The following is a 17,474-nucleotide window of genomic DNA, read 5'->3' as shown; positions in this document are numbered from 1 at the left end:
AACCGCAAGGCCATCTCTATTGCTGTGGTAATGGAGACTGTAAACAAGTGCTGCTGCTCATTAGCCACACCTCACCCTCCACTCATGTCTCCTCATCTTCTCCATTCCCACAGAGATTCACCTATGTTCAGGATCATGATTCCTGACAAGCAGAGCAGAGAGGAGGGATGAGGCAGCACTATGGCGCATTGTGGTGAAGTAACTTGTCCTCCTGTGTGATTAGGACAGGTTTTCTGTGTACTGATAGGACGGCCGACTTTTTATTTCTTCTATGATTGCTCCCTAGACAGAACAAGCGATTCTAAGTAATGAAAGGTATTTGTGAATATATTTATTTTAAAATAATATTTTAAGTATTTATAATTTTTTAATTCCTGGAGAACCCCTTTAATGACTAACTTTTTATTCTTTTTTGAGGTTTGAGTTTTTTTTTTTGCAAAGTGATTTGTATTTTCCAATGGCAGCATTTTCAGGTGCATATAATTTATTGATATTTCAGAGAGAAAGGTAAAAACAGTAATTGTGCAATTTTTTGTGTTTTGTCTGTTTCAGCAACATAAATCTCAACTGACCTAATATAGTGTTTGTTTTTTTCATTTTACTACTTTTGCACACTAACACAACCCCCTTTTTTTAAAGTAAATATTTTGCATCGCCACATCTTAAGACTCATAACTTCTCTGTTTTTCATTCTTCACAGCTGTATGAGGCCTCAATTTTATCAGGTCAAATTGTAGATTTCATTGGTACTTACAAAAACTTTTTTTTAATAATTTTGTATTACATTTTTGGGTGGAGAATAAGTAATTCTGACATTTATTTATGGTGTGGTTGTTACGGATCCAGCGATACCAAATATGTGAATGGGATTTTATTTTTTACATTTCTTTTAGATTTCAGAAGGAGAACAGAGATAAGCTAGTTCTAGACTTGTCCCTCACTTTTTGTCCACTTTTTTTGTTGCAAAGTGAATATGAGTCTGTAAGGAGAAGGCCTGGGTCATGTGCATCACAGCTTCTGGACTAGACCTTAGGCGTTCCGGTAGGTTTAGAAGCTCTTGTAGCTTACATGGCTGCTTGTTATTTGAAGATCTGCATCTTGCCGCTATGAACTGCATCTAATTTGAGATACTGTATATGTGCACCCTCGAGGCATCACTATTTCAGGAATTGTATCAAATAGAAGCAGATTGTTGTTACCCAAATCTCAGAAGGCATTGAGATGTGGAAAACCTTGCTCCAGCATAGCCAGACCATTGTTGGGAATCTGCCTTGCAAGACCATATAACACCATGTTGTTTGGTGCGCTGCCAAATATAGAAACTGTAAGCTACTTCTTCAATTTTATCCTAGACTCCTGTCTATAATTTTGCAGTCTAAGCCTCCAAAGTATGTGAGTCTCAGGATTCTAGGTCTCTCATGGTCTTCATGATATTGATTTTCAGTTGGCCAAAAAAAGAAACAAAGGGAGTAAAAGAACATTAAATTGTAGCTGCCTCCTCTCCTGACATGTCTATTTTAGTAACTGTCCGCATCCCCCATGTACTAACAATTCTGTATTTTATTTAATTTTTTTCATATGACTATTATTCCTGTCAGAACTTTATGAATGATCTGCTAGCAGTTTGCAGTAAGGGTCTATCTGAGTGTTACCAGTTGGAGTGTGTCTCTGCACAGGCTGACATGATCCAGGGACACACCACTTGGAAATTCATTCATAGTAATAGAGGAATGACACAAAATTGAGTCATAATTACATTATACACTCACCTAAAGAATTATTAGGAACACCTGTTCTATTTCTCATTAATGCGATTATCTAGTCAACCAATCACATGGCAGTTGCTTCGATGCATGTAGGGTTGTGGTCCTGGTCAAGACAATCTCCTGAACTCCAAACTGAATGTCAGAATGGGAAAGAAAGGTGATTTAAGCAATTTTGGGCGTGGCATGGTTGTTGGTGCCAGACGGGCCGGTCTGAGTATTTCACAATCTGCTCAGTTACTGGGATTTTCACACACAACCATTTCTAGGGTTCACAAAGAATGGTGTGAAATGGGAAAAACCTCCAGTATGCGGCAGTCCTGTGGGCGAAAATGCCTTGTTGATGCTAGAGGTCAGAGGAGAATGGGCCGACTGATTCAAGCTGATAGAAGAGCAACATTGACTGAAATAACCACTCGTTAAAACCGAGGTATGCAGCAAAGCATTTGTGAAGCCACAACATGCACAACCTTGAGGCGGATGGGCTACAACAGCAGAAGACCCCACCGGGTACCACTCATCTCCACTACAAATAGGAAAAAGAGGCTACAATTTGCACGAGCGCACCAAAATTGGACTGTTGAAGACTGGAAAAATGTTGCCTGGTCTGATGAGTCTCGATTTCTGTTGAGACATTCAAATGGTAGAGTCCGAATTTGGCGTAAACAGAATGAGAACATGTATCCATCATGCCTTGTTACCACTGTGCAGGCTGGTGGTGGTGGTGTAATGGTGTGGGGGATGTTTTCTGGGCACACTTTAGGCCCCTTAGTGCCAATTGGCCATTGTTTAAATGCCACGGGCTACCTGAGCATTGTTTTTGACCATGTCTATCCCTTCATGACCACCATGTACCCATCCTCTGATGGCTACTTCCAGCAGGATAATGCACCATGTCACAAAGCTCGAATTATTTCAAATTGGTTTCTTGAACATGACAATGAGTTCACTGTACTAAAAATTCCCCCACAGTCACCAGATCTCAACCCAATAGAGCATCTTTGGGATGTGCTGGAACGGGAGCACATAGAGTGGTGAGGTGGCAGCAGCATAAGAAGACTGGGCAGAAAAGCTTGTCCAGGGCAAATGCAGTACACAGTCCTGCAGGGTGAGGCGAATGGTGAGGTCACAGGGGTAGTTACTAACCGAGGGTGGTTATAGTATTCACAGTCTTTTATATACCCTGGACAGACGTACAGCAGTGATGGAGAGGCTGGCACAGGGGTCCTCTGGGGCACTCTCTGTGTATAGGGACCAGGCCTGATGGTAGGTGAGGTGCCCCTGGATGTTGCAGGTTCTTAATGTGCCGGTGGCAAGATCCCTTTAAGTTTGTGACGCCAGTGCCGGTAACGGTGGCACACCGATTTATGGTAGGAATAATTGAGGAACACGATGTTGTGGTGAACCAAAACTTCTGTTTACTGGAACAGTTAACTATATACAGTCTTTGGTCAAAGTTCCATACGTAAGAGGTAGTAACATGCATGCTTTAAATCAATTGGCAGGCACAATGTTCTTGCAAGATACTCAGAGGATTAAACACTTACAGATCAGGCTGCACTTTTCCTCAGAATCCTGTCCGTCTTTATCCCAAGGCCCGTATGCCCTATTGCTGGCTTTATCCTTGGTTAGGGAAAACTTCCTCAGGTATATGTCTCCTTGCTTTAAATAGATCCTTCTGCCCTTTAGCTCTCCGGTTCGGCTGGAATACCTTTTGCTCTGCACTGCACTTGGTAGGAACTTAGTTTCTCTCAGGAGGTAAACCCTTCTCCTGGTGGCAGCTTCTGAGCTTCTTTACTCAGGACCCTCAGGCAGGCTAGACTGCACTGACTAGCCTCCTGGATTATACTGCACTCCCTCTCTCCTGTCTGGGCCTAACTATATATACTAGGGGTTCCCTAGCTCCCTCTACTGTCTAGGAGGAGGAACTACCCCCAACAGGCCTGATACACATAGATAACAGGGAAAATACACAATAATACATTATATAAAACACAATGACCAATAGCGTGGCCATATTGACCTTTGTGTACTGCCCACATTTACCTAGTGGGACACTGCACAAACTCAGCCAGTTGTGGCCACAAATCGAGTTTGGCTGCCCAGTAGTCCAGAGAATCTAATGTGGGGTGGCAGGATGCACTCCAAGTATGTCACAACCTGCTGGTCCAGGTTCTGCTGTATGTCTACCTGCTATCCAGCCATGGCACTGGAACATGAGCACAGAGGGCCCCCCGGGGCAGACCTGCGTGAGGATGGGAGATGGCGCACATAGGCAGCGGCCAACTGACTACATAGGATGTCTCGATAGTAGTTCAGTTTGTCCTCCCTCTAATATAGTACATAAGGCCGAAAAAAGACATTGTCCATCCAGTTCGGCCTGTCATCCTGCAAGTTGATCCAGAGGGAGTAAAAAAAAAAACCTGTGAGGTAGAAGACAATTTTCCCCACTTGATCCACAGGGGAATAAAAAAATTCCTTCCCGACTCCAATCAGGCATCAGAATAACTCCCTGGATCAACGACCCCTCTCTAGTAGCTATGGCCTGCAATATTACTCTCCAGAAATACATCCAGGCCCCTCTTGAATTCCTTTATTGTACTCACCATCACCACCTCCTCAGGCAGAGAGTTACATAGTCTCACTGCTCTTACCGTAAAGAATCCTCTTCTTTGTTTGTGTACAAACCTTATTTCCTTCAGACGCAGAGGATGTCCCCTCGTCACAGTCACACTCCTGGGGATAAATAGATGATGGGATAGATCTCTGTACTGACCCTTAATATATTTATACATAGTAATTAGATTTCCCCTCAGTCGTCTTTTTTCTAAAGTAAATAACCCTAATGTTGATAATCTTTCAGGGTACTGTAGTTGCCCCATTCCCGTTATTACTTTAGTTGCCCTCCTCTGGACCTTCTCCAGCTCTGCTATGTCTGCCTTGTTCACAGGAGCCCAGAACTGTACACAGTACTCCATGTGTGGTCTGACTAGCGATTTGTAAAGTGGTAGGACTATGTTCTCATTACGGGCATCTATGCCCCTTCTGATGCAACCCATTATCTTATTGGCCTTGGCAGCAGCTGCCTGACACTGGTTTTTGCAGCTTAGTTTGCGGTTTATTAAAATTCCAAGATCCTTTTTGATGTCAGTGTTACCCAGTGTTTTACCATTTAGTAAATGCAGTAGAGGCAGTGGAGGCTGAAGACACCTTGGAGAATGAGGAGGCAGAGGTGGACATTGTCGCAGGACCAATGGCGTGAGAGCGTCGAGGCAGAAGCGGCATCACCTGACCAAGTTTCTGGTGTGGCTGTGTAGGAACCACATTTACCCATTGAGCCGTAAAGGACATGTATTGTCCTTGACCGTAGTTACACCTCCACACGTCGGCACAGCCGTGCACTTTGGCAGACACCATCAGGCTCGAGGACTGGCACACCTTCTGTTCTACATATGTGTGCAGGGCTGGTACTACCTTTTTGGCAAATAAATGATGGTTTGAGACTCTCCACCTCGGCTCGGCACAAGCCATCAGTTCTCTGAAAGGTTCACAGTCCACCTCTTGGAAAGGGAGGGACTGCAGTACCAGCAACTTGGCCAGGAGCACGTTCAGCTAAGCCATTAGATGAGTGCACACATACTGTTGTCACTTAGCAATTGCTTCAGTGATCGATTGCTGATGGAATGACTGACGAGGAGGAGGAGGAGCAGACATGGAGGAGCATGAGCATCAGGACCAGCAGATGATAGAATGGACAAACAGCTCCCTTTGACTGAGGTGGTGGAGCCTTGACTACATGAAACTGGATGCGTGCCACTGGATGATGCAGCGGTTGCTGTAGCAGGCTGGACCACCACATTCTAGCCACAGTTCTCCCAGGCCACTTTATGGTGACGCTGCATGTGTTGATGCAGGGCCATGGTTCCAACATTGGCACCCTGGCCACGCTTCACCTTCTGCCCACAAATTTGGCAAATGGCCATGGTAAAAAAAAATTGCTACACCGCCGAGTTTACATTTTCTCCCCAAAACTCCACGCTAACTGCCTGCTACCGCAGTCTTTGTGAAGCACTGCACCGCTACTTTCTGGGCAGGAAGGCTCCTGCGAAGCATGTTTGGCTCCAGACCTCCAACTGCTGCCACTCTGCTGACTCACAGCCACGCTACCACCCTGCCACCTCAGCCACTGCTTTACTCGCAAGCTGTCACCCTCTTCTCCTGTTGATGATGACGACGCCCCTTCTTCACTGGGCTCCCAAGTGCGATTGGCTACATCATCACAATCCGCTATTGTCAGCACGTCACCGAAGTCCCCCTCAATGGTCTTAGGGCAAGGAGCCTGACCGCTCGCAACACCTGCTCCCACATGACTGTCATTATCACTACTTGTATGCTTACTGAAGGAAGTGGCAGATTTCTCCTACAGATCTGGGCTGGGCAGTCTTCTAGTAGCTCGTCATCGCTGAAAAGTAGAGCCGAGCCTACAGCATATAATACTTCTCTAGCAGAGGGAACAGAAAAGGACAGAGGCAGGTTGAGGACAGTTGGGGGAACAGGGCCTGCTCCCGGGCCATGCCAACTAAGCTTTGTGTCCGAGGAACGCACCAACTCTTGGCTTCTTCTGCTGCTAGTTCTGCCTGCGACAGACAAATTTTGGCCACTGTACGTTCCCTTAGAAGGGCTTGTCACTAGGGATGAGCGAACTCGAACTGTATAGTTCGGGTTCGTACCGAATTTTGGGGTGTCCGTGACACGGGCCCGAACCCGGACATTTTCGTAAAAGTCCGGGTTCGGGTTCGGTGTTCGTCGCTTTCTTGGCGCTTTTGTGACGCTTTCTTGGCGCTTTTTGAAAGGCTGCAAAGCAGCCAATCAACAAGCGTAATACTACTTGCCCCAAGAGGCCGTCACAGCCATGCCTACTATTGGCATGGCTGTGATTGGCCAGAGCACCATGTGACCCAGCCTCTATTTAAGCTGGAGTCACATAGCGCCGCCCGTCACTTTGCTCTGATTAGCGTAGGGAGAGGTTGCGGCTGCGACAGTAGGGCGAGATTAGGCAGATTAACTCCTCCAAAGGACTTGATTAATCGATCGATCTGCAGCTGTGGATCATTGAGCTGCTGATACTCAATTGCTCACTGTTTTTAGGCTGCCCAGACCGTTTGTCAGTCACTTTTTTCTGGGGTGATCGGCGGCCATTTTGTGTCTTGTGGTGCGCCAGCACAAGCTGCGACCAAGTGCATTTAACCCTCAATGGTGTGGTTGTTTTTTGGCTAAAGCCTACATCAGGGTGAAGCTGTCACACCAAGTGCATTTAACCAGCAATAGTCTGTTAATTTTTTGGCCATATACTACATCAGGGGCAAGCTGCGCCCGTCACCAAGTGCATTTAACCCTCAGTAGTGTGGTTGGTCAAGCTGTCACACCAAGTGCATTTAACCAGCAATAGTCTGTTCATTTTTTGGCCATATACTACATCAGGGGCAAGCTGCGCCTGTCACCAAGTGCATTTAACCCTCAATGGTGTGGTTGTTTTTTGGCTAAAGCCTACATCAGGGTGAAGCTGTCACACCAAGTGCATTTAACCAGCAATAGTCTGTTCATTTTTTGGCCATATACTACATCAGGGGCAAGCTGCGCCCGTCACCAAGTGCATTTAACCCTCAGTAGTGTGGTTGGTCAAGCTGTCACACCAAGTGCATTTAACCAGCAATAGTCTGTTCATTTTTTGGCCATATACTACATCAGGGGCAAGCTGCGCCCGTCACCAAGTGCATTTAACCAGCAATAGTGTGGTTATTTTTTGGCCATATCCCAGTCTAATTCTGTCAGTAAATCCATACCTGTCACCCAGCGCCTAAATACTAGGCCTCAAATTTATATCCCGCTAAATCTGTCGTTACCGCTGTACTGTTCTGGCTGGGCAAGTTATTTAGTGTCCGTCAAAGCACATTTTTTGTTCTGGGTTGAAATACAATTCGCAATTTAGCAATTTCATAATTTAGTGGTTTCTGCTATATAGAGTTGAGCGAACACCTGGATGTTCGGGTTCGAGAAGTTCGGCCGAACATCCCGGAAATGTTCGGGTTCGGGATCCGAACCCGATCCGAACTTCGTCCCGAACCCGAACCCCATTGAAGTCAATGGGGACCCGAACTTTTCGGCACTAAAAAGGCTGTAAAACAGCCCAGGAAAGAGCTAGAGGGCTGCAAAAGGCAGCAACATGTAGGTAAATCCCCTGCAAACAAATGTGGATAGGGAAATGAATTAAAATAAAAATTAAATAAATAAAAATTAACCAAAATCAATTGGAGAGAGGTTCCATAGCAGAGAATCTGGCTTCCCGTCACCCACCACTGGAACAGTCCATTCTCAGATATTTAGGCCCCGGCACCCAGGCAGAGGAGAGAGGTCCCGTAACAGAGAATCTGTCTTCATGTCAGCAGAGAATTAGTCTGCATGTCATAGCAGAGAATGAGGCTTCACGTCAGCCACCACTGCAACAGTCCATTGGCATATATTTAGGCCCAGCACCCAGGCAGAGGAGGGAGGTCCCGTAACAGAGAATCTGTCTTCATGTCAGCAGAGAATTAGTCTGCATGTCATAGCAGAGAATGAGGCTTCACGTCAGCCACCACTGCAACAGTCCATTGGCATATATTTAGGCCCAGCACACACACAGGCAGAGGAGAGAGGTCCCGTAACAGAGAATCTGGCTTCATGTCAGCAGAGAATCAGTCTGCATGTCATAGCAGAGAATGAGGCTTCACGTCAGCCACCACTGCAACAGTCCATTGGCATATATTTAGGCCCAGCACACACACAGGCAGAGGAGAGAGGTCCCGTAACAGAGAATCTGGCTTCATGTCAGCAGAGAATCAGTCTGCATGTCATAGCAGAGAATCAGGCTTCACGTCACCCACCACTGCAACAGTCCATTGTCATAAATTTAGGCCCAGCACTAGTGTTGAGCGGTATGTCCCATATTCGAATTCGCGAAATTTTGTGAATATTCGAAAGAATATTCGTAAAATATTCGCGATTATTCAAATTCGTTATTATTTCGCATATGCGATAATTTGAATTTTCGCATCGCATAATACATATGCTATGCAAAATTCACATGTGCGCTAATGAAATCGCCTTACGAAGATTCGCAACTCAATTCAATCACTAATGTATGAATGCAATGCCCTTTGCCTCTGTTCTGGGACAAGTGTAGATATTCGCATGTGCGCTAATAAAATCGCCTTACGAAGATTCGCACCTCAATCACTTTCTAGGGAATGTGAGACTTTTGGGAATCAATCGAGATACAGTGGGGGGTGATGACAGTAGTTGACAGAGTACAGATCAATGTAATCTGTAAGGTGGAAAGTAAAATAAAAAATACGAATATTCGTAAATCGAATTTTACGAAGTTCTACGTATTCGCGAATATGGTGCTATACTATATGAATGCACAGGCCTTTGCCTCTCTGTTCTGGGGACAAGTGTAGATATTTGCATTTGCGTTAATAAAATCGCCTTACGAAGATTCGCAGCTCAATTCAATCACTAATGTATGAATGCAAAGCCCTTTGCCTCTGTTCTGGGACAAGTGTAGATATTCGCATGTGCGCTAATAAAATCGCCTTACGAAGATTCGCAACTCAATTCACTAATGTATGAATGCAAAGCCCTTTGCCTCTGTTCTGGGACGTGCCGATATTCGCATGTGCGCTAATAAAATCGCCTTACGAAGATTCGCGCCTCAATCACTTTCTAGGCAATGTGAGTAAGATCTGAGCTGTTGGACCTTTGGGAAACAATCAATTATATGTGTACTGTAATTTTGTGGGGGGGGGGGGAAAAAACAAAAAACGAATATTCGTTTTTACGAATATATAGCACTATATTCGAAATATTTGCGAAATCGCGAAGTTGCGATATTCGCGAAAAAAATTTGCTTTTCGAATATTCGCGCTCAACACTACCCAGCACCCAGGCAGAGGAGAGAGGTCCCGTAACAGAGAATCTGGCTTCATGTCAGCAGAGAATCAGTCTGCATGTCATAGCAGAGAATGAGGCTTCACGTCAGCCACCACTGCAACAGTCCATTGGCATATATTTAGGCCCAGCACCCAGGCAGAGGAGGGAGGTCCCGTAACAGAGAATCTGTCTTCATGTCAGCAGAGAATTAGTCTGCATGTCATAGCAGAGAATGAGGCTTCACGTCAGCCACCACTGCAACAGTCCATTGGCATATATTTAGGCCCAGCACACACACAGGCAGAGGAGAGAGGTCCCGTAACAGAGAATCTGGCTTCATGTCAGCAGAGAATTAGTCTGCATGTCATAGCAGAGAATGAGGCTTCACGTCAGCCACCACTGCAACAGTCCATTGGCATATATTTAGGCCCAGCACACACACAGGCAGAGGAGAGAGGTCCCGTAACAGAGAATCTGGCTTCATGTCAGCAGAGAATCAGTCTGCATGTCATAGCAGAGAATGAGGCTTCACGTCAGCCACCACTGCAACAGTCCATTGGCATATATTTATGCCCAGCACACACACAGGCAGAGGAGAGAGGTCCCGTAACAGAGGATCTGGCTTCATGTCAGCAGAGAATCAGTCTGCATGTCATAGCAGAGAATCAGGCTTCACGTCAGCCACCACTGCAACAGTCCATTGTCATAAATTTAGGCCCAGCACCCAGGCAGAGGAGAGAGGTCCCGTAACAGAGAATCTGGCTTCATGTCAGCAGAGAATCAGTCTTCATATCATAGCAGATATTCAGGCTTCACGTCACCCACCACTGTAAGAGTCAATTTTCATAAATTTAGGCCCAGAACCCAGGCAGAGGAGAAAGGTCCCGTAACAGACAATCTGGCTTCATGTCAGCAGAGAATCAGTCTTCATATCATAGCAGAGAATCAGGCTTCACGTCACCCACCACTGTAAGAGTCAATTTTCATAAATTTAGGCCCAGAACCCAGGCAGAGGAGAAAGGTCCCGTAACAGACAATCTGGCTTCATGTCAGCAGAGAATCAGTCTTCATATCATAGCAGAGAATCAGGCTTCACGTCACCCACCACTGCAACAGTCCATTGGCATATATTTAGGCCTAGCACACAGGCAGAGCAGAGAGGTCCCGTAACAGACAATCTGGCTTCATGACAGCAGAGAATCAGTCTGCATGTCATAGCAGAGAATCAGGCTTCACGTCAGCCACCACTGCAACAGTCCATTGTCATAAATTTAGGCCCAGCACCCAGGCAGAGGAGAGAGGTCCCGTAACAGAGAATCTGGCTTCATGTCAGCAGAGAATCAGTCTTCATATCATAGCAGAGAATCAGGCTTCACGTCACCCACCACTGTAAGAGTCAATTTTCATAAATTTAGGCCCAGAACCCAGGCAGAGGAGAAAGGTCCCGTAACAGACAATCTGGCTTCATGTCAGCAGAGAATCAGTCTTCATATCATAGCAGAGAATCAGGCTTCACGTCACCCACCACTGTAAGAGTCAATTTTCATAAATTTAGGCCCAGAACCCAGGCAGAGGAGAAAGGTCCCGTAACAGACAATCTGGCTTCATGTCAGCAGAGAATCAGTCTTCATATCATAGCAGAGAATCAGGCTTCACGTCACCCACCACTGCAACAGTCCATTGGCATATATTTAGGCCTAGCACACAGGCAGAGCAGAGAGGTCCCGTAACAGACAATCTGGCTTCATGACAGCAGAGAATCAGTCTGCATGTCATAGCAGAGAATCAGGCTTCACGTCAGCCACCACTGCAACAGTCCATTGTCATAAATTTAGGCCCAGCACCCAGGCAGAGGAGAGAGGTCCCGTAACAGAGGATCTGGCTTCATGTCAGCAGAGAATCAGTCTGCATGTCATAGCAGAGAATGAGGCTTCACGTCAGCCACCACTGCAACAGTCCATTGTCATAAATTTAGGCCCAGCACCCAGGCAGAGGAGAGAGGTCCCGTAAAAGAGGATCTGGCTTCATGTCAGCAGAGAATCAGTCTGCATGTCATAGCAGAGAATGAGGCTTCACGTCAGCCACCACTGCAACAGTCCATTGTCATAAATTTAGGCCCAGCACCCAGGCAGAGGAGAGAGGTCCCGTAACAGACAATCTGGCTTCATGTCAGCAGAGAATTAGTCTGCATGTCATAGCAGAGAATGAGGCTTCACGTCAGCCACCACTGCAACAGTCCATTGGCATATATTTAGGCCTAGCACACAGGCAGAGGAGAGAGGTCCCGTAACAGACAATCTGGCTTCATGTCAGCAGAGAATCAGTCTGCATGTCATAGCAGAGAATGAGGCTTCACGTCACCCACCACTGCAACAGTCCATTGGCATATATTTAGGCCTAGCACACAGGCAGAGCAGAGAGGTCCCGTAACAGACAATCTGGCTTCATGTCAGCAGAGAATCAGTCTGCATGTCATAGCAGAGAATGAGGCTTCACGTCACCCACCACTGCAACAGTCCATTGGCATATATTTAGGCCTAGCACACAGGCAGAGCAGAGAGGTCCCGTAACAGACAATCTGGCTTCATGACAGCAGAGAATCAGTCTGCATGTCATAGCAGAGAATGAGGCTTCACGTCAGCCACCACTGCAACAGTCCATTGTCATAAATTTAGGCCCAGCACCCAGGCAGAGGAGAGAGGTCCCGTAACAGACAATCTGGCTTCATGTCAGCAGAGAATTAGTCTGCATGTCATAGCAGAGAATCAGGCTTCATGTCAGCCACCACTGCAACAGTCCATTGGCATATATTTAGGCCTAGCACACAGGCAGAGGAGAGGTTCATTCAACTTTGGGTAGCATCGCAATATAATGGTAAAATGAAAATAAAAATAGGATTGAATGAGGAAGTGCCCTGGAGTCCAATAATATATGGTTATGGGGAGGTAGTTAATGTCTAATCTGGACAAGGGACGGACAGGTCCTGTGGGATCCATGCCTGGTTCATTTTTATGAACGTCAGCTTGTCCACATTGGCTGTAGACAGGCGGCTGCGTTTGTCTGTAATGACGCCCCCTGCCGTGCTGAATACACGTTCAGACAAAACGCTGGCTGCCGGGCAGGCCAGCACCTCCAAGGCATAAAAGGCTAGCTCTGGCCACGTGGACAATTTAGAGACCCAGAAGTTGAATGGGGCCGAACCATCAGTCAGTACGTGGAGGGGTGTGCACACGTACTGTTCCACCATGTTAGTGAAATGTTGCCTCCTGCTAACACGTTGCGTATCAGGTGGTGGTGCAGTTAGCTGTGGCGTGTTGACAAAAGTTTTCCACATCTCTGCCATGCTAACCCTGCCCTCAGAGGAGCTGGCCGTGACACAGCTGCCTTGGCGACCTCTTGCTCCTCCTCTGCCTTGGCCTTGGGCTTCCACTTGTTCCCCTGTGACATTTGGGAATGCTCTCAGTAGCGCGTCTACCAACGTGCGCTTGTACTCGCGCATCTTCCTATCACGCTCCAGTGCAGGAAGTAAGGTGGGCACATTGTCTTTGTAGCGTGGATCCAGCAGGGTGGCAACCCAGTAGTCCGCACAGGTTAAAATGTGGGCAACTCTGCTGTCGTTGCGCAGGCACTGCAGCATGTAGTCGCTCATGTGTGCCAGGCTGCCCAGGGATAAGGACAAGCTGTCCTCTGTGGGAGGCGTATCGTCATCGTCCTGCCTTTCCCCCCAGCCACGCACCAGTGATGGACCCGAGCTGCGTTGGGTGCCACCCCGCTGTGACCATGCTTCATCCTCATCCTCCTCCACCTCCTCCTCATCCTCGTCCTCCTCGTCCTCCAGTAGTGGGCCCTGGCTGGCCACATTTGTACCTGGCCTCTGCTGTTGCCAAAAACCTCCCTCTGAGTCACTTCGAAGAGACTGGCCTGAAAGTGCTAAAAATGACCCCTCTTCCTCCTCCTCCTCCTCCTCCTCCTGGGCCACCTCCTCTTCCATCATCGCCCTAAGTGTTTTCTCAAGGAGACATAGAAGTGGTATTGTAACGCTGATAACGGTGTCATCGCCACTGGCCATGTTGGTGGAGTACTCGAAACAGCGCAACAGGGCACACAGGTCTCGCATGGAGGCCCAGTCATTGGTGGTGAAGTGGTGCTGTTCTGTAGTGCGACTGACCCGTGCGTGCTGCAGCTGAAACTCCACTATGGCCTGCTGCTGCTCGCACAGTCTGTCCAGCATGTGCAAGGTGGAGTTCCACCTGGTGGGCACGTCGCATATGAGGCGGTGAGCGGGAAGGCCGAAGTTACGCTGTAGCGCAGACAGGCGAGCAGCAGCAGGATGTGAACGCCGGAAGCGCGAACAGACGGCCCGCACTTTATGCAGCAGCTCTGACATGTCGGGGTAGTTGTGAATGAACTTCTGCACCACCAAATTCAGCACATGCGCCAAGCAAGGGATGTGCGTCAAATTGGCTAGTCCCAGAGCTGCAACGAGATTTCGCCCATTATCACACACCACCAGGCCGGGCTTGAGGCTCACCGGCAGCAACCACTCGTCGGTCTGTTGTTCTATACCCCGCCACAACTCCTGTGCGGTGTGGGGCCTGTCCCCCAAACATATGAGTTTCAGAATGGCCTGCTGACGTTTACCCCGGGCTGTGCTGAAGTTGGTGGTGAAGGTGTGTGGCTGACTGGATGAGCAGGTGGAAGAAGAGGAGGAGGAAGCCGAGAAGGAGGAGGTGGCAACAGGAGGCAAAGAATGTTGCCCTGCGATCCTTGGCGGCGGAAGGACGTGCGCCAAACAGCTCTCCGCCTGGGGCCCAGCTGCCACTACATTTACCCAGTGTGCAGTTAGGGAGATATAGCGTCCCTGGCCGTGCTTACTGGTCCACGTATCTGTGGTTAGGTGGACCTTGCCACAGATGGCGTTGCGCAGTGCACACTTGATTTTATCGGATACTTGGTTGTGCAGGGAAGGCACGGCTCTCTTGGAGAAGTAGTGCCGGCTGGGAACAACATACTGTGGGACAGCAAGCGACATGAGCTGTTTGAAGCTGTCTGTGTCCACCAGCCTAAATGACAGCATTTCATAGGCCAGTAGTTTAGAAATGCTGGCATTCAGGGCCAGGGATCGAGGGTGGCTAGGTGGGAATTTACGCTTTCTATCAAATGTTTGTGAGATGGAGAGCTGAACGCTGGCGTGTGACATGGTTGAGACGCTTGGTGACGGAGGTGGTGGTGGTGGTGTTGGTGGTACATCCCCTGTTTGCTGGGCGGCAGGTGCCAACGTTCCTCCAGAGGCGGAGGAAGAGGCCGAGGCGGCAGCAGCAGAATAGGCCGAGGCGGCAGCAGCAGAAGAGGTAGCAGGGGGAGCCTGAGTGACTTCCTTGGTTTTAAGGTGTTTACTCCACTGCAGTTCATGCTTTGCATGCAGGTGCCTGGTCATGCAGGTTGTGCTCAGGTTCAGAACGTTAATGCCTCGCTTCAGGCTCTGATGGCACAGCGTGCAAACCACTCGGGTCTTGTCGTCAGCACATTGTTTGAAGAAGTGCCATGCCAGGGAACTCCTTGAAGCTGCCTTTGGGGTGCTCGGTCCCAGATGGCGGCGGTCAGTAGCAGGCGGAGTCTCTTGGCGGCGGGTGTTCTGCTTTTGCCCACTGCTCCCTCTTTTGCTACGCTGTTGGCTCGGTCTCACCACTGCCTCTTCCTCCGAACTGTGAAAGTCAGTGGCACGACCTTCATTCCATGTGGGGTCTAGGACCTCATCGTCCCCTGCATCGTCTTCCACCCAGTCTTGATCCCTGACCTCCTGTTCAGTCTGCACACTGCAGAAAGACGCAGCAGTTGGCACCTGTGTTTCGTCATCATCAGAGACATGCTGAGGTGGTATTCCCATGTCCTCATCATCAGGAAACATAAGTGGTTGTGCGTCAGTGCATTCTATGTCTTTCACCGCTGGGGAAGGGCTAGGTGGATGCCCTTGGGAAACCCTGCCAGCGGAGTCTTCAAACAGCATAAGAGACTGCTGCATAACTTGAGGCTGAGACAGTTTCCCTGGTATGCATGGGGGTGATGTGACAGACTGATGGGGTTGGTTTTCAGGCGCCATCTGTGCGCTTTCTGCAGAAGACTGGGTGGGAGATAATGTGAACGTGCTGGATCCACTGTCGGCCACCCAATTGACTAATGCCTGTACCTGCTCAGGCCTTACCATCCTTAGAACGGCATTGGGCCCCACCATATATCGCTGTAAATTCTGGCGGCTACTGGGACCTGAGGTAGTTGGTACACTAGGACGTGTGGATGTGGCAGAACGGCCACGTCCTCTCCCAGCACCAGAGGGTCCACTAACACCACCACGACCATGTCCACGTCCGCGTCCCTTACTAGATGTTTTTCTCATTGTTATGGTTCACCACAACAACAAATATATTATTTGGCCCAATGTATTGTATTCAAATTCAGCGGGATATAAATTTGAGGCCTAGTATTTAGGCGCTGGGTGACCGGTATGGATTTAGTGACAGAATTAGACTTGGAAATGCACAGAAGCGTGTGTGTGAAGTTATTCTGAATGACCCAATGTGCACCTTGAATATTATATACCCTTTTAGGGATAGATTTCAAATAGCTCTGATATAGCAGAAACCACTAAATTATGAAATTGCTAAATTGGGAATTGTATTTCAACCCAGAACAAAAAATGTGCTTTGACGGACACTAAATAACTTTCCCAGCTACAACAGGACAGCGGTAACGAGAGATTTAGCGGGATATAAATTTGAGGCCTAGTATTTAGGCGCTGGGTGACAGGTATGGGTTTAGTGACAGAATTAGACTTGGAAATACACAGTAGCGGGTGTGTGTGAAGTTATTCTGAATGACCCAATGTGCACCTTGAATATTATATACCCTTTTAGGGATAGATTTCAAATAGCTCTGATATAGCAGAAACCACTAAATTATGAAATTGCTAAATTGGGAATTGTACTTCAACCCAGAACAAAAAATGTGCTTTGACGGACACTAAATAACTTTCCCAGCTACAACAGGACAGCGGTAACGAGAGATTTAGCGGGATATAAATTTGAGGCCTAGTATTTAGGCGCTGGGTGACAGGTATGGGTTTAGTGACAGAATTAGACTTGGAAATACACAGTAGCGGGTGTGTGTGAAGTTATTCTGAATGACCCAATGTGCACCTTGAATATTATATACCCTTTTAGGGATAGATTTCAAATAGCTCTGATATAGCAGAAACCACTAAATTATGAAATTGCTAAATTGGGAATTGTATTTCAACCCAGAACAAAAATGTGCTTGAACGGACACTAAATAACTTCGCCCAGCTACAGACACGTAACGAGCAGATTTAGCAGGATATAAATTTGAGGCCTAGTATTTAGGCGCTGGGTGACAGGTATGGGTTTAGTGACAGAATTAGACTTGAAATACACAGTAGCGGGTGTGTGTGAAGTTATTCTGAATGACCCAATGTGCACCTTGAATATTATATACCCTTTTAGGGATAGATTTCAAATAGCTCTGATATAGCAGAAACCACTAAATTATGAAATTGCTAAATTGGGAATTGTACTTTCAACCCAGAACAAAAAATGTGCTTGACGGACACTAAATAACTCTTGCCCAGCTAACAGCACTAAGCGGTAACGAGATTTAGCTGGATATAAATTTGAGGCCTAGTATTTAGGCGCTGGGTGACAGGTATGGGTTTAGTGACAGAATTAG

At 47.4% G+C, this 17,474-nt stretch overlaps 1 protein-coding gene across 1 annotated transcript in view; it reads right to left on the bottom strand.

Moving 5' to 3' along the window:
- LOC122926353 overlaps positions 1–17,474 on the bottom strand; it is a 38,580-nt gene that overhangs the window by 20,555 nt on the left and 551 nt on the right. The gene's annotated exons all lie outside the window — the stretch shown is intronic.

Source organism: Bufo gargarizans, chromosome 2, assembly GCF_014858855.1.
Source record: "Bufo gargarizans isolate SCDJY-AF-19 chromosome 2, ASM1485885v1, whole genome shotgun sequence".
In the NCBI taxonomy this organism is placed as follows: domain Eukaryota; kingdom Metazoa; phylum Chordata; class Amphibia; order Anura; family Bufonidae; genus Bufo; species Bufo gargarizans.
This window is presented reverse-complemented; position numbering and strand designations above follow the sequence as displayed.